A 23,039-nucleotide genomic window follows, 5' to 3' on the forward strand; every position below is an offset into this window, starting at 1 on the left:
TGAGACACCTGGATCTTCCCTCACCCTGCTGTGCATACATGTGAGGGAGCAATCAAGTGGGCAGGTGGTGGCAAAATCAGGGAAACATGGGAAGACCCATGTCCTCTTTGCTGTTTTTGCTGGCCTGCTCATTTGCACCACCAGCTTGCCTTCTTCATTAACTCACTCACTCCACCCAAAGTTATCACACTGATTTTCACACCAACTGCAGCACAACGACTTTTTTCTCACAAAAATATTGTACAGTAAGATATAGCATTTTTAAAAAATATGGGCTGCTTTAGTCTATCGAGTCTTTCCGTTCTTTTCCCACCCGCCTTTAAAGCAGGGTAGGCCTGCATCAACTCTGCTCGTATTATGTCCTGCGCTGCTAATGAAAAACATCTAGTTATCTCATTATCTGCATATAGAGGCACAACTGTCAGTATGACCACAAGGTTATTCTATTTACTACTTTGCCTTCCTGTAGTCCTGAAATCAATCCTTGCATAGAGTATGATTAAGCCAAGATAATGACTCTAATTTGTGCAGTTATGCAATACAAAAATGGCTCAGTGGATGCCTCAATTCATCTAGATTTGCCTGGCAATAAATTACGCTGCCCCCACAAATTTCTGGCAACAATTATCAATGCACAACCCCAATTAGGACTTCACCCACACACACTTCACCCAGCTCTGCACATTGCCAAGAGAGTCATACATAAATGGATTCTGTGCATACATATGAATGAATGGCTTTTAAAGCATATGGTGGATTATCATTGTGTCATTGAATTGAATCAAATGGTAGATTAAGAATGGTGTGGTGGGTGGGAGCGAGTCTGAAACAGTAAGGCTGCTCTACATGTAAACACTCCATGCATGATTTAAAATCTTGATCCTGAAGGGATCTATATCATGCAGAGAGTCTACATGCACAGAACAAGCTCCCTGCTTCAGACCTTCCCTCCAACATGTGGAAAGCAGCAATGTAAAACATTTAAAAAATCAAAATGGTGCTCCTTTTCAAGGCAGCAATGATGAATATTCAAATATTCAAAATGAAAAGCTGCAAAACAGTACTGCTTTCCAACATTTGGGAAGTAGCAATGAAGATAAACTATTCAATGGGGATACAGCAATGACAACAAAGGAACCAGTGACTTTTGCCCAACTCTTCCCACTCACAGGTTTGGAATCACATGAGGAAGAACACCAAAACAAGGTGTCAATGATGTCAACATCCATTTACATAGGATGTGGAAATCTTCACTGGGTAGCAGCAAATAAGGACCCAAAGATTATTTGGGCTGACGCTTTTAAAAAGGTAAAGGTAAAGGGACTCCTGACCATTAGGTCCAGTCATGACCGACTCTGGGGTTGCGGCGCTCATCTTGCTTTACTGGCCGAGGGAGCCGGCGTACAGCTTCCAAGTCATGTGGCCAGCATGACTAAGCCGCTTCTGGCGAACCAGAGCAGTGCACGGAAATGCCATTTACCTTCCCACCAGAGCGGTACCTATTTATCTACTTGCACTTTGACGTGCTTTCAAACTGCTCGGTTGGCAGGAGAAGGGACCAAGCATTGGGAGCTCACCCGTTGCAGGGATTCGAACCGCTGACCTTCTGATCAGCAAGCCCTAGGCTCTGTGGTTTAACCCACAGCGCCACCCGCGTCTTTCGGCTTTTAATGAAAGCCAAAGAAGGGAGGGTGGAAGATGACTGAAGTGAGAGCAGAGGGAGGCTCTGTAATGCATGTGGAAGAGCTAGCACCTGAACTATTCATTAGAAGAAAAGTAAATAATGAATATAATTATAAAGCACTGATGACCTGCAGCACCCAGGCATTGCATTGACTATAAATCCAAATAAAAATTATTATTATTATTATTAATCTCTCCGAAATACTGGATCACTCCAATGTTATCAAGTTCTCAAAACAGTACTACTTCAGGTAGTTTATACATCTTCTCAGATAGTATTCTTCATTAAACCCAAGGCAAGATTGCTTTTTGCATTCATTGTGTAGCCCTCTCATGACATTCTTCTCCAGATTGAGAAGGCGATTGGGCCGTATCCGGCCCACGGGCCTTAGGTTGCCTACCCCTGGTCTATCTGCATGGAACAAGCTTCTGCTAAACAGAAATTATATGGACCCAGTACAGTGGTACCTCGGGTTATATATGCTTCAGGTTACATACGCTTCAGGTTACACACTCCGCTAACCCAGAAATAGTGCTTCAGGTTAAGAACTTTGCTTCAGGATAAGAACAGAAATCGGGCTCCGGCAGCACGGCGGCAGCAGGAGACCCCATTAGCTAAAGTGGTGCTTCATGTTAAGAACAGTTTCAGGTTAAGACCGGACCTCTGGAACGAATTAAGTACTTAACCCGAGGTACCACTGTATCAACCAAGAATCACTTGCTTGATATGAATCAGAAACTGTGGTTATTTATTCAATCTTACTACTCTTTATGCAAGTGGGATAAAGTAAACTTGGGATTGTGTAGCTGTGGGCAACTACTTCTAGTTTCTTCTCTACGTCCCTAGGCAATATGAGGTATACAGTTAGATATTACTGGAAGAGCACACAAGGTTTTTAGAAAGTCTGCCTAAAAGAAATGTCATTGAACCAGTACTTGTCATGTGACGAAAACAATCCTTAAATGCACCCTAAATAATCCTTTCCTACACATTGTCGTTGGCAGTTAATAAAGACATTTTGCTGAATACCGTGTGTTAATTCTCATTTAGACTATGTAAGATAAAATACCAAAAAAAGAAAAAAAGAAAATTCAAAAAGAAAAGCAGATGCCATGATTCACACATTCCTAGTTCATTTCATTTAGAATGTTGAAAATTGATCTTTTCCTTAAAATTTCAATATTTTGAATGCCACTAAAAGGGCAAGTGACAGATTGCTCTGTTCCATGCAGAACAGTCATTCTCCCTCTGCAAGCATTCGCCAACGATGAAAAATCTTTTAAAAATGTACCGAATGATATTTAATTTTGAATAATCTAGACAACGTCTGACATCATGTGCCAGACAATGGAATAAGCTATAACAATATCAACAACACTACAATGTATTCTGGGTAAAAAGTGTACCTATGTTCCAACTTCAGTCATGTGCAAATAGTTGTATGTTAACAGTTGGGAACTCTGGATAGATGTTAATGAATCACCCAGCCAACTGCAGTGGTCATGGGAATGTGTGTATCTGCATTGCTATATGATCATCCAGGTCAATGGAAGAGAAGGAAGGAGAATAAGTTTGGGACCTGGGCTGTATTTAAGGGACTGTGCACAGTTCGCAACCTATGCAGTGTTGGGACCTAGGATGGTGAATTGTAGCAGGAATTTCAGTGCTAGTTCAACAGGACTTCAGTGGCAGTATGGGGAAGGCTTCCTTTTAACTCTCCAAGCAAAATGAAAGGAGACCAGCTCTAACCTTAATAAGGTAAGTCAGTAATCCCTTCCTCACACATTCAAAATTGTAGTATCAGCCTGTAATCCTATACACACTTACTTGGGAGTAAATTCTATTGAAGCCAGTAGAGTGTCCCCAAGTCTCCTCTGTGGTAACAACTTGAGGGCTACATTAAATGCACAAAGATTTCATAAAGTTTTGAGTTTCTTTGGTTTAATTCTAAAAGACACCCCATGCGGTAGGTATCATAAGTTCTTATGTGAACTTTCTTTTTCTACTTACAAACATACAGCTCCAGCAGTATGAGACTTGTTAAATTTCAGCAAAAGCGTGGGTGAAAAGCTATCTGAATAGACATGCTTTTCAGTTGTCAGACAGCAATTGACTGAAATCATGGCAAGGTTATTATTCTGTCAAGCCTTTTCATAAGTGATTGATTAAAAAACATTCTCTATTCAAAGAATCTCTGACCTACAATGATATTCACTGAAGGAATATGACTGTTCTTTACTGGAATGACATTTTCTGCCAATTATTGATATAAAATGTTAATTAGCATTGAAACGACTTTGGATTTAAAATTCACCTTGGTAGATTCAAGAGGTCGGTTCTACAGAAGTGAATTTTGGGGTTGTAAGATACCAGCTCGGGAGGTAGCATTTGATAACCATAAAGGGCATCATCCGCAATTCCAATGTCAACCACATGGAGTTGAATGGAAACCATGCAAAAATGGAACATTTTTTCCAACCATTACTTGATTTTTTAACATGAAACATACTATTTCAGTGCTAAAGTGGAAGCTGGGCATATCAAACTATTCATGTCAGAGTCAGAATGATTAGAGGCAATGAAATTTGACCTGGGACCTTCTGCATGTAGCTCCACCACTGAGCTACAGTTCTTGCCTAGCTCTGTTTCTATATAACATCTGAATCCGCAGAGATCTGAGCTGTTGTTTGAACACAGTGGTGGACTAGATGAAGTTCAATAAACTGAGTTTGAATCTTGAAAAGATGGGAGGTGGGAGGGTAGTAGTTCCTCATGTTCAAGAAATTGGCCAGTTGCCTGTCGAAATTAATAATAATAATAATAATAATAATAATAATAAAAATAAAAATAAAAATAATAATAATAATAATTTATTATTTATACCCCGCCCATCTGGCTGGGCTTCCCCAGCCACTCTGGGCGGCTTCCCAAAAAATATATTAAAACATTGCAATACATCAAATATTAAAAGCTTCCCTAAACAGGGCTGCCTTCAGATGTCTTCTAAAAGTCTGGTAGTTGTTGTTCTCTTTGACATCTGGTGGGAGGGCATTCCACAGGGAGGGCGCCACTACCGAGAAGGCCCTCTGCCTGGTTCCCTGTAACTTGGCTTCTCGCAGTGAGGAAACCTCCAGAAGACCCTCAGTGCTGGACCTCAGTGTCCGGGTAGAACTATGGGGTGGAGACGCTCCTTCAGATATACTGAACCAAGGCCGTTTAGGGCTTTAAAGGTCAGCACCAACACTTTGAATTGTGCTCGGAAACGTACTGGGAGCCAATGTAGGTCTTTAAATTAAATTAAATCAAAACAAGTAGATTACTAGCGTTGGAAGCACCAATATTGTACCATTGATTTCTAACAGAGAGCAAGTATGTGCCATTTTTAGATCCAGTTTGAGACTTGCCAGTTGTTGTTTTGTTGTTGTCTTTTTTATGGAGACATCATGGATGTTTCAATGGAATGGAGGAAGAGAGCCCTCTCCTCCCAAATCATCTTCAGCAAATTATTTTCAGCTATTTAGTTTCCGCATCGACAGGTCTTGGCCTTTTTAGTAATACAAAGGCACTTTCTCCCAAGAAAAGGGATCCTTATGGACTAGGTTTGGCCCCTCCATCTAGCTTTATTGTCCATTTGCAAAAGTAGCATCCAAGCTGACAATCATCAGTTAACCCAAGACACGCCAGTCCAAGTTTCCATACAGTGGACACTCGGGTTGCGAACGTGATCTGTGCGGGATGCACGTTCTCAACCCGCAGCGTCCGCAACCCACAGTAGCACATCTGTGCACATGTGGATTGCGATTCGGCACATCTGCACATATGCAAAGCGTGATTTAGCACTTCTGCACATGCACAACCACCAAAACCCAGAAGTAACCTGTTCCGGTACTTCCGGGTTTCGGCAGTCCGCAACCTGAAAAAACGCAACCTGAAGTGTATGTAACCTGAGGTATGACTGTATTTGCTGACCTTATATCTTTTACACACAGAGTCACTGAGATGAGGGGGTCCTTGAGAAACTTACCCCTCCCCCCCCCAAAAAAAACCCCATATCAATACTTTAAGAAGTGAAACTTTTGTTTGCGAACATGGAAAAATAAGGAAGAAAGGAAAACAGTAAGAAAAAAAGAGGTAAATGTTTTCCATGTGGCAGAGCTGCCCTATCAAATATTTTGCAGCCCTTTTCTACACATACCAAAAAAAAACACTGCAGTTCTTAACAGCAACACAAGAGACTTTTCTGTGTTAAACAAACCTTAAGGGGAAAGTGTAAATTAGAAGTGTTGTGTATGCAGTGCCATCAGATCAGCTTAAAACATACTTTGTGTCGCTCCATAAAAAGTGACTTTCTTTTTCTTAGTGTTCTTCTCTTCCATAAACATTAGTTGGTGTGCACAAAAACAGAAACGTGCATCTAGAAAACTCATGTAAAATTATCCATCATTATTAGAAATATAGAGGTGAAGGATGATTAACATTTCCCATTTGTAAAGTAGCCGAGTATTAGATGGTTTGGCTCCATATTACAAGCATGGGAACTGAATTAGATTTACAAAATGTAATGAAGTATTGGCCTGGTTCAGGTACCATATTTCCTGCCCAACAAGTTATAGTTTGTTGGATCAGGAATGTGTTGTTTGTGTATATGAGCTTTCCTCCTCTTCTTTGCTCATCTGAATAGAAGATTCCTGGTCTGGCAAACCCAAAGTTTGCTGTGATATCTAAGTTAGGAATCCATGGTTTGAATCATCCCAGGAAACCAGAGTTTTATCTTGGTTTGAAATCCTTGTTTGTAGGGTAAAGGTAAAGGTACCCCTGCCTGTACGGGCTAGTCGTGTCCGACTCTAGGGTTGTGCGCCCATCTCACTTAAGAGGCCGAGGGCCAGCGCTGTCCGGAGACACTTCTGGGTCACGTGGCCAGCGTGACAAAGCTGCTCTGGCAAGCCGGCACCAGCACAGCACACTGAAACGCCATTTACCTTCCCGTTAGAAAGCGGTACCTATATATCTACTTGCACTTAGGGGTGCTTTCAAACTGCTAGGTGGGCAGGAGCTGGGACCGAAGACGGGAGCTCACCCCGCCATGGGGATTCGAACCGCCGACCATGCGATCGGCAAGCCCTAGACGCTGAGGTTTTACCCACAGCGCCACCCACGTCCCTTGTTTGTAGGGAGTGGGGATGAAATATCTGAATCAGATCTCTAGGTTATATTCATTATATTCATAGAATCATATAATTGTAGAGTTCGAAGGGGCCACAAGGGTAATCAGTCCAACCCCCTACAATACAGGAATCTTTCACCCAACATGGGACTTGAACCCATGTCTAGAGGCGGTTGGAGGATGGATGGTGGCTAACTGATTGAGGTTGAATCCTGACAAGACAGACGTACTGTTTTGGGGGACAGGGGATGGGCAGGTGTGGGGGAATCCCTGGTCCTGAATGGGGTAACTGTGCTCCTGAAGGACCAGGTGCACAGCCAGGAATCATTTTGGACTCACAGCTGCCCAGGAGGCACAGGTGAATTCTGTGTCCTGGGCAGCTATCTACCAGTTCCACCTGGTACACCGGCCGAGACCCTACCTGCCTGCAGACTGTCTCGCCAGAGTGGTGCATGCTCTGGTTATCTCCCGCTTGGACTACTGCAATGCTCTCTATGTGGGGCTACCTTTGAAGGTGACCCAGAAACTACAACTAATCCAGAACCGCTTCATCATAGGCTCAGGTTGTATATATGTGTAAATAAACCATGTATCATAAAGATGCCGCAGTCTCTGCTGTCCCTCATTCTGAGGAAACTGGACCCTGGGTAAGGTCCTGGAACCCCAGGAATCTTGCAATGCTCAGAGATTGGGGTGTTGTGCAAATGTATCTTTATCTTTAAACTGGATTTGGACTGAATAATCCTTCAGAGAATTGTCCTCTGTGTGGTGGGACATCTTTCATTATATCCAAATTTTATCGTGATTCTACAACTGGTTAAAAAGAGGCTATAATTAAGCTTATGTAGTATTCTTGGATAAAACAACACCAGCAGTCAAGTCAACAGGGCTGGAGAAACTGCTTACTGGGAGTTTTTAGTATAGGAGAGGACAGAAAACAAGAAGAATAGGAATTAGGTGGGAAGGAGGACTGCTTGATCCTAGATAAGGTGAATAAAATGTGGTCGAATTAGAGGAATCTCCTTTGATGTATAAAATCTCTTAGTATTTTATGTTCACATCTTTCTACACAAACCAGCACTGATTTCAGCCATATACCTTATTTTATCAACAGAAATTATTTGGGAATAGGGACCCTTTGGTGATGTCAGATTTGGGTAAGTCCCTTTAATGTATCACATTTCTAAACAAACTGACACTCATTTGAAATCATGTGCATTATACAGTAATAGGGAGCTGGGTTTCGGGGTACCCTATAGCCCAAGAACCCTTAAGTTGCTTGAGGGTAACTTGAACCTGCCTTTGAAGAAATCTTGTCACTTTAAAATGAGGACGACAAACGCACCACCATGAGCAGAACATAAATAAACAAATACACTGCATCACTAAACTTGCTGTAGCCATCATGAGTGCTTATTGTTTTCCACAGTATGATTCAGCATGGCAGGAGAAGCAGAGTTATGAAAACATTGCACTACTTTCACGCAAACTTTCTGCATACAGTCCCAAATGTTTTAGGTGGATGATCTATGAGGATGACAAATATGCAAAATCCCTGCCAATAGGTCAGTACAAAAAAACCCATCATCATCATGCTGACTAAGCCAGGGGAAATACTTTGGCGAGGCATGGATCTAGTGCTTATGGTCTGGCATGAGTTCAAAGATCAGACAGTCACATCTCGTGGGAGACATGGCACATGAATCAGCACATGTCAGATTTGAACTGCTGTTTATCTATGCATTCTTTTGAAGGATTTTAACATGTGAAACTGCCAGATACCAACAAAGGCAGGTCCACACCAAATGTTTAAAGCACACCCAGTGCACATTGAAAGCACAGGACTTCCCTCAAAGAAGCCTGGCATCTTTGGTTTGTGAAGGGCACTGAGAGTTGTATAAGAGGAAAACCACAGTTCCCATGATTCTTTGGAGGAAATCACATGCTTTAAATGCTCATTGAATGTGCATTTAAAATATGTTATGGGTCTAACTTAAGTAAAGTCTACCTAGTCCGGCAGGGTCTATTCTGGCTGTCAGTCACTCTCTTGGGTGTCCCGTAGAGCAGCCATATGATGTTGCTAATTCAAGCCTGAGTCAAGCTTGCCCTCAGTTTATCAGGGAGGGTGCAAGATAGATCACATTGGAAAGAACAGCTTGAATAAATATTGTTGGTTATTTATGTATTTATGAGTTCCTTTCGACACACACACAAAATATCTCAAAGCAGCTTTAAAAATTTATAAAATGTTTCGGAAAATGTAATACAATTGTGGCCCTAGTGCCTTGCCTCCTGATTCTGGTTATGAATGCAAAACTCGCCCCCTCCCGCCAAAAAATAATTATCATGGGACATCATTGAGCCTAGTCTGCATCCTAACATACTAGGGTGGTTTGTTCATTTTTATGTGTAGAATTTTTCCTCCTCCCATGGGGAGCGTGTAAGCTTCTACCTATAATCCAGATCAGTGCAGCCCAGACACAGCTTTACCATGTGAGAACTAAGTCTGAGACTGTCAAGATAAACATTTCAAATACCATCAGTCTAGGTCCAGTTTAATCTGTTTCGGGTTTCCTCCAAAAGTGTGAAACTCCCCTTGATTGTACTCTGAAATGGGCAAATTCTTAAAAGGGCAAACCAATTGATATTGGATATCATGTTAAGAGATGCTGTCCTAAGTAACATGCATCATCTGAACAGGAGTTTTGTCCATTTTTCTGAATCTATGCCATGCTATTTCATAGGGCATCCATGGAGACACACCAAACTGAGCAAACAATTCTGTGGCAAGAAAAGTGGGGGACACAACTGCAATATAAATCAATGCCCTCAGAGTTCTGCAGTGTACTTAGCAGGGATGGGGAACCTGTTGTTCTCTGGATGTTATTGGAATACAACACCTACCATACATGATCTTTGGCTATGCAGGCAGGGACTGGTGGGAATTGGACTCCAATATCATCTGGAAGGCCATAGGTTCTTCATTGTTTATATAGAGAGGTGTATTAGCATATGTTGTTTCATGTTCAACACTTCCCCAAGCCCCAGGAAGTCCCAGAGCAGCTCTAGATTATCAGTTTCCTTGGAAAGTTGTGGTTTTGTGTGTGTGTACTGCTTGATGTCCCTTGACTTGCTTCTTCCCAAACAAAAAATAGGAAAATGTGTTTCCCATGCTCTTCCTGCCCCGCGGTTAGCCATGTTGGATGGTTATCTGTCATGGATGCTTTAGCTGAGATTCCTGGATTGCAGGGGGTTGGGTGGGTAGGCAAACTAAAGCCTGGGGGCTGGATCCGGCCAAATCGCCTTCTAAATCGGGCCCACAGACTGTCCAGGAATCAGCGTGTTTTTACATGAGTAGAATGTGTGCTTTTATTTAAAATGCATCTCTGGGTTATTTGTGGGGCATAGGAATTCATTCTTTTTTTTCCCCTTCAAAATATAATCCGGTCCCCCACAAGATCTGAGGGACATTGGACCAGCCCCCTGCTGAAAAAGTTTGCTGACCCCTGGAGTAGGGGTCAGACTCTACTATTCTATGATTCTGTGTGCAGACCATTCGAGTGACGAAGGTGATCTTCCTTCATTCCCATCCCTTGCATTCATCCATTATGAATGGCCAACTTGTGCCAATGCAATTACAGTATTTGGAATGAAAGAGGGGGGCTGGCCCCATAGTAACACCTGTGTATTGATACAGTGGTATAAAGGCTCGATATTCCAAGGCTATTTCCCCTGAACTCAGATGAAATACTAAAGCAATTCATTATGAGTGGGTGCCTAAATAGGATGAAAAAGTGGAAGTTATTTAAGGAGCATTGAAAGTTTTCCTTTTAGAAGATGAAACTGGGACATTGCATTTTATTTATTATTATCTCGCTTTTATTGTTCTGAGAGCTGAAGGGCATTCAAGTGACTTTGTGTTAGGAGACATCGGGGAGTACTTTGTGTCATTTTTCATCTCAAAGAGACATATTGTTGGAAGCTGGTTCAGCTTTCCCTGATGAATAAATGTAAGTAGATTTCTCTGTACATGTTTGACAAGATTGTGCCATTTAAAGCAGTTAGCATATTGACTCTAAATACCATGAAGAAAACCCACAGGGTAGAACCATCTATTACTCAAGAGTTGCTGTTCTTTTTTGGAATCTAGATTCCCTGCCCCCCTTTTATCATTGGAAATCATGTATTCAAGGTGACGGTGAATTAATGCAAAGCTATGTTGTGTTTGTGAACTCCAGTGAACTGTTGGTGTTTCAAATTACAATGGTGAATTGTATAATACGACATTTTGAAGCTATTTCCCAACTACTTGTTGTAAGTATGATGAATAAAAGGTTCAGGTAAACCTCTCTATTGATTGTTGAACTTTGGCAGGTAAGTTGTTCTTACTGCATAGCATGCCTCCATCATTAGCACAGTTCACTGAATTTGTAGGGGAAATGATGGTGCCCATTTTCAAAATAGCTCATGAAATATGGCAGAAAGAAGAGAGAGCAGTATTTTGCATCCCATGTTAATGAGGTCTGAGATACCATCTTCCTGTGGGATACCATAAGGCGATAGGGCAATGATGGTGAACTCCTGGCCCATGGGCATGATATAATCTGCAACTAGATTTCATCCAGTCCTCTAGGCCCTTTTCTATCCATCGGCTAGTCAGAGGGGGAAAGCTGAAATAGGAGAGGGCTTTGACGCTGTGCAAAGCATGCAATTTGCAGCTCCTGTCTCTGTAAGATGCACTACTAAAAGACCATAGCAGAGGGGAAATGACTCAGCAGAGATGTAGACTTGTGTACCTATCAAATGTGCAAAAAGTACCCATGCATCTTGCAAATGCATGCATGCAATTTTCAGAATTGACATTTGAGGCTTTGAATAGCTGTAAAGCGGAGTGGTAGACGCTGAAGCAGAGGAGGCCTGATACCCTATGTAGATCCCTTTTTTCTAATAAAGAGTTAACTCAACTTACTTTGTTTGATTTACTGCTGGCTCACTCCTAGCACCTGGCACCTTTATTACATATCTTTAGGCACCAAGCAGAAATGTTTCTCTTCAACCAGGCATTCAGCTAACATTCTGTGGTGTTTCAAATGTGTTTGTGAGTGGGAAGTTATTGTTATTGTTATGTATTTTGTATTCTCGTATTTTTCTGTTGTGAACTTCCCTAAGATCGTTGGATGAAAGGTGGAAGAAGAAGAAGAAGAAGAAGAAGAAGAAGAAGAAGAAGAAGAAGAAGGGAGATAACATCATCTAGTCTTTCTGAAAAGTTTGTACAAACAAATCATGTCATCAGAAAGCAGCCTTGCTGGTCAACAATAGTGAGAATTGGAATGTTAAAACTTAATTTCCATCTGTGAAATGTGGAGGGTGGTGTATAGAAAATGTAGATAGTCATTTTAAATACACCTGCATTTCTGCTGTGTTATGTAAGATAATTATTGTTTACATAAGATATTGTTAACTGCATTCTTCACCATTTCTGCAATATCATTAAAAGTATTGGCTACTTAAAGGTAAAGGTACCCCTACCCATACGGGCCAGTCTTGACAGACTCTGGGGTTGTGCGCCCATCTCACTTAAGAGGCCAGGGGCCAGCGCTGTCCGGAGACACTTCCGGGTCACGTGGCCAGCGTGACATCGCTGCTCTGGCGAGCCAGAGTCGCACACGGAAACGCCGTTTACCTTCCCGCTGGTAAGCGGTCCCTATTTATCTACTTGCACCCGGAGGTGCTTTCGAACTGCTAGGTTGGCAGGCGCTGGGACCGAGCAGCGGGAGCGCACCCCGCCGCAGGGATTCGAACCGCCGACCTTTCGATCGGCAAGTCCTAGGCCCTGAGGCTTTAACCCACAGCGCCACCTGCGTCCCTCCATTGGCTACTTAGTATATTTTAAAAAATAAAATAAAGACATTTTCTCCTCAATGCAAGCTTACATAAAACTTTGAAAGGCTTCTGGAATTTTTTTCTGTGTGGGAGGCAGTTCACTGTAAAGCTGTCACTTGAAACTTTATTAATCAGAAAGCCCTGTAGAACTTTTAATAATTTCATTTTTTTCCCCAAAGTGAAGAGGGTGGGGCTTCTCTTACATAGAAATGTTTAACTAGAATATCCAGAGACAATTAACCCCAAACTAGTATCTGGTTGGCTTTTGAAGAGCTTGCCAGACCCAATGAAGCCATTTCAAAGTGCAGATCACTTTGATCAAAATTTATTATGGAGCTTGAAGCTTCTGATGAAAACATTTGCCTCCTTGGTCTTTTCCCCCCCTTTTCCAAAAGGGTTTTTCATTTCCGTTTAGATCTGCATGTGATGTGGTGCCAAAAGTAATAAGAAAGGTCCTACTTCTGTAATGGACAATGCAAGAATATTATTCCCCTCATTGGAGCCTGCAGCAGCAGTTACAGAAATGTATATATTCCTAATCCTATGCATATCTAGGCAAATTGCAGTTGCAGATTTAGCTTCTTAAAATATTATCCACTTTCTTATACTGTTAACCAATAACACCACCACCCAAGAGAGAGACAGAGAGGGAGGATGGTAAATTATGTGTTAACATTTGTGAGATACCGTATTTTTCAGTGTATAACACGCCCCTATGTATAAGACGACCCCTATTTTTTTGGACTCCAAATTAAGGAAATGGGGGGAGATTGCACAGAGATGTTCAGCTTTGGCAGGGGGGGATTGCTGCCAATCGCTCACCCACCTGACTGCCGCTGCCAACCACACGCCTCAACGAAGCCACCAATCACCTGTCCACTCGCCTCCAGCTGCTGCCAATCGCACACCCAATTGCCACAGCAGCCAATCACCATCAGGCCTTGCCGCAGCCACCAATCACACGCCTAATCGCTGCTAACAATCTCCTGCTCGTGGCTGCCACCAATCGCCTGTCCCCCCTCTGCACTATCCGTGTATAAGACGACCCCCAATTTTAAACATTTTTTAAAATAAAAAGCTTTGTCTTATTCACAGAAAAATACGGTATCTCTGAGTAAATATTAGAAAAGTGGGGAATTAGTAGTACCTGGTACCCATTGGGAATGGTGGGGAGGAAGTCAGGAAGACCAATAGCAGGTGGAGACAGAGCCAATGGGTTTGAACACCATATTGAGCAGAGGATTCCTGCATTGCAGGGGTTTGGACTAGATGACCCTCATGGGTCCTTCCAACCCTACAATTCTGTGATTCAGTGACCTTACCTTTTAGACAGTTTTGTATAACTGGGTAAGCTCCTGCAACTCCTGGGATCTCACACCACTCAGAGATTGGGGTGGTGTACAACAATGATTTTATTGGGCAAAAAGATGCCAAGATAACTGAGCACAGCAATGTTCACCCTTTTAATTCGGTGAGGGTGTGATTGAAGACCCAAGCTAGAAAAGAGAATGACAGACTTACTCGCTGTGCCCTAGATTCTGCTTCACACTTCCTGCAACTTGTTTTTGTTTTATTTTGATGAAATAGCAAGCGATTGCAAAGTGGCTGTTCCTCTAGAGGTAGCAGTCACGTGAATGACACAAAATACGTTGGGGGGGGAAAGAGCCCCATTTATTTATGTATTTGTTTGTTGTGTTTCTATCCCACGTTTCAATCAAATCTTCATTAAGCTTTTCACGGACAAAAAAAATTTCACACACGGACAAAAAAAAATTTTTGGATTTTATTGTGTCTGTCTTCTAATTGAACAAATACTTATTTGTTTATGGTAAAATGTTTAATGAGGGTTTGATTGAAAAGTGGGATATAAACACTGCGAATAAATAAATGGGTCTCTTTTTAACAAACACATTTATGTCACTAATACGACTGCCGCCACTAGCCCATTTGCAATCTCTTGATATCAACAGCAAATAAAATAGAAGAACACTGTTCAGCACCAGCATACAAAAAAAGTTTCAACAAAAGTTAAGAAACCCACGGGAATACAAAAGGGCCTTCACACCGCATCTTAAACACATGAGAGTTTGTACCAGGTGAGCCTCCTTGCAGAGGACATTCCAAAGGTAGGACAAAGCAACCAGAAGCTCACCTGACCTTTGAAAGTGGGGACATCTGACGAAGGACCTCTAAATATGACTTTAGCATACAGACTGCTTTCAGATCTCTAGCTCCCAAACTATATAGACAGCCAGTGGGTGCTGTTCTAAAGTGGTCAGCGAGATTCTCCTTGACCAGTTTTGGTTAGTGGCAGTGCTTTCTTTTCAGCTGGAGTGCACCAGAGCACAGTTCCGGCACCTCTCAGGTGGGCACCATTGTGCGCTGGTGCTCCCCCTGCTTGCTTCTTGCCTTTATGTGCTTTTGAGAAGCCCAAAATGAGCATTGCAAGCCAAAACAGAAGCTGGCCAACATGTGCAAGTCTACACTTTTTTTAAGATCTATGACTCCACCTAGCTCTTAGCCTCTCCCCAGCCACGAATGGTCAAGCAACAGGGCGTGGCAATTTGTATTTCCTTTTCTTCAGTCTGCTTCCTGCTTGCCATAGTTTTAAGCACCTCCGCAGGCAGTGAATACAGCTGTTGACGAACTGGCATCTGTTCAGGGCTACCCCGAGTCGCCCTGTGACTTACTTCATGGTGAGTTCCAGCACCTCTTTTTCTTGGGGAAAAGCACTGGTTAGTGATGTTATGAACCACTAACACCAAAGGCATCCTGACACCATGAATGGCAGGAGTCTAGTCTCGAGGTTACCAAAGCATGGATAGGCTGCTTTGAGACAATGGCACACTCCTGCCAATGTATTTGCACCACGCTGACCTCTTCAACGCCTCCTCCATCCTTTCTGGTAAGTAGCAGTGAGTGACTCAGGTGATCACCACCATCCCACCACATTGGACTTTACTAGGAGGCACTGCAGCAGACACAACAGATTCACTTAGGTTGCAACAAATCGGGATCAGTTAGTGACATCAGGCTGTCGGTCTGATTCCTCAGGGGGACTGCAAGAGGCAAGCAAAAAAAAAAAAAAAAGTTTGCCTAGTAGACAAACTGTAGTTGATCCCACACATTGGGATGCAGAATGGGATTCATCCCACTGAAAGTAAAGTATGAGCAGGAACAACATCTGTATCTGAATAAACCCTGTGTTCAGGTGTAGGTGTGGATGTCCTCCTTCTTCATGGCATTACTTTCAATATGATGTTTGCTTGTTTACCTCAGCCCAGTTGCCCCAGCAACAAGGACATTTTCCACCTTCTCCCTCTGCCTGCCCCACTTGCAATCGGGGCTTCACCACTTCACCAAGAGACACCACAAACTGTCTGAAGCACAAGCTGATTTTATGGGGAGCAACCATGTTTGCCAAATGCTTCCTACCACTGCTGTTTCAGCCCAGACCTTCCTGCCTCTTCTTATCAAAGTATTCTGTCCCTTTTAGTCTTTTGCCTAATTTTTATATTCAGTTTATATGTTCTTGAGAATGTCATTGATATATGTGTTTGTTCTGTATTTGAAACAAAAGGCTATTGATCTTGATAGGAGCATGTTGGGACCTCGGCAACATCAATAATAAAGACCAAAGAAAGAAAGAAAGAAAAAGGCAGAGATCTAAAGTAATAATAAATGGGGGAACAGACATTTAGAAATGAGCCCGTCTCTACCTTTTCAGTTTTACTTCTCTTAATCTGTAGGTACTTCTGGTCTGTGTTGACTGGAAGCACTTCTGCATGGGGTTCAGGGTTGTGGTTCAGGCATACAAGTTCCATGTTCCTACCCCCAGCATTCCAGTGCTTACACAATGTCAATGTCATCAGAATGCTGGCTCTTGCTTTCTTGATATTTAATCCAGATTTTCCCTTGCTACAGAAAACCTAATAAGTAAAAAGTAACCTGTTATACACCAGCAGTCATCTCTTCCAGTGGCCTTCATTACTGCACCATTACTTCTATTTCTTCCTCATCCTTGGGCACAATATTTTGCCTCTGGTTGCCTCCAAAAATGAGTGAAAGAGACCCATTTCTATATATCACTGCATGCTGAGGGCATGCCCAGATTTTGCATGTGTGCATGCATGAGAGACAGAATAAGTTAATCACTGTCACAACATACCAGATTTTCTCAAAACCAGATTTTCTATTATAGAAGGTGAATTGTGAGATCTTGTTTTTCTAATACATGATGGCTGCGCTCAGCCCTACTTAACAAGTGTGATGGGGAAGCACCACACAAGTTTTTCCAGAGTTGCTGCTAGATCCTAAGTGAGCCCCATGTTGGGCTAGAGAGCTGGGAGGGAAGATGAGGAGGAAGCTGCTCTCAAGAGCACTGTGCTGCGGGGGCCATCTGGGATCCAGCTACTCTAAGACCCAGGAAGCCCAATAACTTTGCTTTCCCAGGTTTCTTCTCTCTGAGCTCCCTAGCTCAAGCAGGAAAGTAGTTGGCAGAGGCTGTAAATCACCCATCACTCAGGGAGGCCCACAGAAGGGCTCCCTTTGTCTCCGCAGCTGGCTCTGATTGGACTGACATCAGGCTTGGGGAACCTTTGGCCCTTCAGATGCTGCTGAATTATAACCGTCATGAACTGCAACAAGCCTGACCTTTATTCTGCATTAGCGAACATACTGGATAGCCCCCTAACTCATTTATTAGTGCATGAGCTTTTGAGGGCAAGAAAACTGTTTCCCCCCTTGCTGTTTCATTCCAAACATGAATTTCATCTTACGTTCCCATGACAAGAGAATATGCTCCATCCTTTTACATCTAAGCTCATAGGATATTTTTAGGTATATTGTACACTATAATTGTCTTGATGTGCTGTTTGATGTATTGTGCTGTTGCCTTTAGCTGCATTGAGGAAAGACAGGATATAGATAATTTAAATAAACAAACAAACAGGGACAAATAAAAAACTAAACGAGCTCAGTGCTACAGAACCTGCCTTGCATGCAGAATGCCCCAAGGTCAACCCCTAGCATCACTAGATAGGGCTCAAAATGGCTACTGTCTGAAACCCTGGAAAACAGCTGCTAGTCAGTATTAACAATACTGAGATAGATCAACCAGTGGTTTGACTCCATACAAGGCAACTTTGTTGTTTCTTCTTAACTAGTTGCCTTTCTGTAGCCGTGTTCTAATAACATAAGGATGGCTAGCCAGTTGACAATTCCATGCTTTCAAAGTGTTGACTGAAACTCCCCCGCCATCTTACATTGCTTTCTGATGAGGACAGGAGTTATTCCCGCCCTGTGGAGTGTCCCACCAGTTCTGCCTAGCAGTTCCTACTGATGAAACATTTGGCAAGCTCCTGCTGACCAGCTGGCTCTTTTCAGCCTACGAGAGAGCATCATCCTGCCCACACCCTCAGGCTGCAGAAACCAAAAGTGATTCCGCAGGCTGCAACTGAGTGATGCTCGAGGTTCCTCCAATGGGCCTCCTCTGATTGTGGCAACATGTTTGGCAAAGAGTTTGCCCTCAGAGAGCTTCACAACCTCTCACAGTAGGCAGTGCAATACCCTCTGCACTTTGTGCTTTGGTACAAATTGTTATGGCCCTTAGGCAGTGGAGACTGATACATTAGAGCAAATTGGGCCCCACCAACCTTAACTGGCCTTCAGCCAGCCTCACCTGCCTGTCTTCTTACTAGCAACCAGTCCAATGGGTGGCAGTGCCTGCCAGCTCCCTCTTCCGTAGCCTTCATGCTGCCTTTGTAGAACTCAGTAGCGAGGAAGAGAGTGGTGAGAAAAGTTGGAGATAATTGGCTGTGCCTATCGTTGGCTCTTGTTTCACCTCTGCTGTTGCTCTCCCTGTCTTCCACCCTGCCAGTCCTAATAAGCACTACTCACCACTGCCCTTAGGATGTAGGAAGCAGAAGCAATTTGCCCCTCAGCACAGTAGGTATCTATGACCAACATAAGGGCCATCATTGATAAAGAACCCAACTTAAGGCTCTGTTTTAAAAAATAATTCAAAGCTCCCAGAAAATTTGCAGGGACCTTTTGCTGAACATTTGACATTTAAACTATTCTGTGCATTGGCAGCTTCTGATCCTTTGCCACATTTTGATGAGTACAAATCATGAAATGCATATTTTCGAGCGACTGGCTTGAAAGATGATATATGTTGGGGGAGCACATGTTTGATGGATTTGCTCTAGGCTGAAAATCATTTTCTGTAAGCTTTGTTTGAACTATCCATTTTCAAATTGGAAGGAAAGAGGTTGGGAATCGCTGTGATGTGTACAAATATATTTAAAAGCATGCTTGTTAGGAAAGACTTGGAACAAGCCTTTTTTAGGATAAGAAGGGGGGGAACCCATACAGAAACTCTGTTGACATCTGGTAAAGCCTTGTTAATACCCCTAAAATAAAGTTATGAATACTCTCCCCCCCCCCATTTTATAGTTATTACTTCCAGATATACAGACATGGGAACATAGGAAACTGCCACATACTGACTCAGAGCTCAGTATTGTCTTCACTGACTTGAAGAGGCTTTCCAGAGTTTCAAATGCAGATGCCACGAGCTGAACCTGGGTCTTTCTGCGTCCGGCTGGGAAGGAAGCAGAGAGCGAGGGTTCGCAACTGATGCCCACTGTGAACATCCATTCTCCATTCTCACAAAGTTAATTACATGGAGAAAGGAAGACTTGAAGGGGGCGTCTCTCCCTCCCTCCCTCCTCACGAACTTTGTCCACATGAACAATAAATGCAAGCATGTGATAACACATAGCAGAAACAGATCTGTGCATGCTGTGTGATCAGAACTGACACATGCAGTGCTTTTTTTCTTTAAAAAAATGTTTTGGGCTACTCTCATTTTGACTCAAGAAAAATCACCATTTTATAGTTCAAATCAGGGAAAATAAATGTGGTAAATTGATAAAAGTACAAATACCATGCATTACCTCACATTACACAGCTGACAGCTCACAGTAACTTCCACATTGGCATGAGGTTATGTGCACTAACATCTTCCCTCCTACTTCCAACTCCTATTTCACACATTAAATGCTCACTTCCGTCTGAGACTCAGCAAGCAATGTGACAGGAAATGAGTCCGCCATCGGGGTAGCAACGGAACTGGCGATTCACCGTGCTAGAGAAGAAACCAATTTTGTAAAAAAGTTTCTTCTCCCGTTAGATTCACAAAACGTTTAGGGGTACACGTACCCCTACGTCTCCCCAGAAAAAAAAACAACCCGACACATGCATGGCATTTTGGGACTTATCCATACTAACCTTTCCTCCACACAGTCCTTGCTTTAGAGCTCTGTGCCTAAGTGCCCTTCCCCATCCCCCTCCAAAGCTTTCCCTGTGGGAACTCACTCTTTAAAGATGTATCGGAGCAAACAGCAAAATGCAGAGGACCCGAGCGCTCATATATGGAAATTTAAAGTGCAGACCTGTGCCTGGAAAGAGCAGGGCAAAAGGTGTGGATATGCCAATGTTATTGGGGCCCCTGAGATTATGGATCTCTGCATTCCAGCCCACACACTATGCAGCCTTGCCTCCAAACAATCTGTGGTGCAGAAGACTGTTGCTGGAACCCTGCAGGCTGGTAGAATCATAGAATCAAAGAATTGTAGAGTTGGAAGGGACCCTGGGGATCATCTAGTCCAACTCCCTGTAATTCAGGATTATGCAACTGTCCTATACAGGGATCGAACCTGCAATTTTGGCATTTTCAGCTCCATGCTCTAACCAACTGAGCTATCCAGGCTTTAAAGTAGGAAAGGGTGGTGCACAAACTGACTTGATGGGACTTGGTGAAAAGCGAAGTTAAGAAACATTAACTTCAGGAGGAAAGAAAAGTGTGTGTGTGTGTGTGTGTGTGTGTGTGTGTGTTGGAATTGAAGGAAATGACAGATGGTAAATTGGTATAGATTAAATAGGAAGGAAAAGGAAAGTGTAAGGAAAGGATGAAAAACATGACATAAAAATAATTTACATTTCTTTAATAAAAAAGAACACCCAACAGCAGAAGGTGGACATATTAGAGAAACAGCAGGAAAAAGAGAGAGACAGAAGGTACTGTGAAGCCCAGAACAGGAAATATTAAAAAGATAAAATAGTTGGCTTGGGAGCAGCATGGGAGTGGGGGGAGAGAGAAAATACAAAGAGTGTTTTGATACTTCTTCTTTTTAACTTGGAGGATAATATGAAAAGAGCACAAGAGACAAACAATGCTTTAGATATTTCTACCTGTGCGCTGTTAGGTTTCCTTTCTTCAGTCCTTTTCAACCCAGTTTGTGTGGGTGGGTGAATCCATTGTTCAAATATTGAGCCTGATCCAACCACAGTTTAAAAGCTCATTGATTTCAGTTGGAGGCAGCTATGCTCATGTACATATATCCCATTGAAATGAATGGGCTTTACAGTGCTTAATCTGATGACGTAACAGGGACATCTTGAATTCTTTGTCATTCAAGCCCAGCTCATCAATTTGACTTGATGGACCCTGCATGCACCATGAATCTTACCTATCACAAAACGATGAACTATCATTTTCATAACAATTTCATCCAGCATCTCTAAGAGAAGAGAGGAAGAAGCTTACAGTAGTTCCTAAAAATACAAGTCTTGGCAATCCTCTTGACCTCCCCCATTCTCTCACTACATATTTTGGGTTTTCAAAACAAAACTCACACAGTTTGCTTCCATTTATTAACTGCATCCCATAAAGTAGCTCAAAGATATTTCACAGAAAAACATGAATAAGAGAAACAATTAAAAAACAATCCCCTATATGCAAACACCACATATACATACAATTTAAAAACAATTTCATATGTAAAAGCAATTTAATATTGTTTTCAAATTACAACAGGAAGGGACAAGAAGGAGGCAGGCTTTGTGACATTAGATGTTTGAGGTTTGTTTTAAAAAGATTTCCTTTTACTTACTTCTTATATAATTGCAGTCAATTTATTCCATCGTAGGAAGACTGATCCTACAGGTGTGCACAAAAGTATTCAGCTGCCTCAACATTATACAAGGTAGACTGCATTATATTTCTCGTAGGATTCCTGTGGCCGGTTTGGTCAATGGTCTTTGGCCAGCCCCAGCTCACCTATTTCCCTCTGGTGGATCAGGAAGGATGGCAGATTTGCATGCCCTCCCCCAAGCCAGCTTCTCACTCACCCTCTGCCACTGAGCCATTTAGAACAACTGCCACTGCTTTGCTGCTTCAGCAAAGTGATCAGTGGTCTGATATCACTGGGTTGCCCAAGCCTTGCCACAGAGACCTCTTGCCCTGCTACCACTTCACCATGATCAATGTTGTTTTAAGCCAGGGGTAGGCAACCTAAGGCCCGGGGGCTGGATGTGGCCCATTCGCCTTCTCAATCCAGCCCGCGGCAGGAATCAGTGTGTTTTTACATGAGTAGAATGTGTCCTTTTATTTAAAATGCATCTCTGGGTTATTTGTGGGGCATAGGAATTTGTTCACCCACCCACCCCCAAATATATAGTCTGGTCCCCCCCAAGGTCTGAGGGACAGTGGACCCCTTTGAAAGGGCAAAATCAAAAGGAGCCAGAGGTCAGTGCATGGGGCTTGGCGCAGGGTAGCAAGAGTTCTGTCTCGGGGCGGGGGGGGGATATCTTGTACTTGCCCTGCATTTGGTAGTCATGCTTTTTGGGAAACAACAATACTGTGGAGGAAGCACCATGAGCCCTGGGACTTAATATTGCCCTTGGTGGGAATGTTGCAAATCTTTGTGCTGTGCAACTTCACCACGAACCCGCACAGCACATAATGCAACTCAGGCATTTTGCTGCACCATGCTATACAACACTGCACTTTCTTGCGTATCCATCTTGTGCCTGAACAGGCAAAAGGATCAAACAGTGCAATACTAAAAGGCATTGCCTAAAGACAATTAAAAGACAAAAGAAATGTGTGGCATAAATCAGCTTTTCCTCAGTTGCTGGCAATTTCTCTGATTCTCAAAATGAGGTTTATTTGCAACTTGTAAATTTTTGCCACTTTTAAAATGCTATTTTGTTTTTATTGCTTATATCTTCGGCTTTGGCAAAATCCCAGAAACCTTTCCATTTTGAAAAGTTTAGCATGTTATTAATAGCCAAGTAATAACGAATTGGAAGATTATAATTCATGGATTGTTCAGAGCCCTGTCAATGTTTTACTCTTTTAAAAACAACAACAAAGAAGCACTATAGTGTTTTCTACCTGTGGGCAATTGTGACACCTAAAGCTATGTCTATATAATTTATTACTCTTTGGGAGATTAAATC

Source organism: Podarcis cretensis (assembly GCF_951804945.1).
Source record: "Podarcis cretensis genome assembly, chromosome: 1".
In the NCBI taxonomy this organism is placed as follows: domain Eukaryota; kingdom Metazoa; phylum Chordata; class Lepidosauria; order Squamata; family Lacertidae; genus Podarcis; species Podarcis cretensis.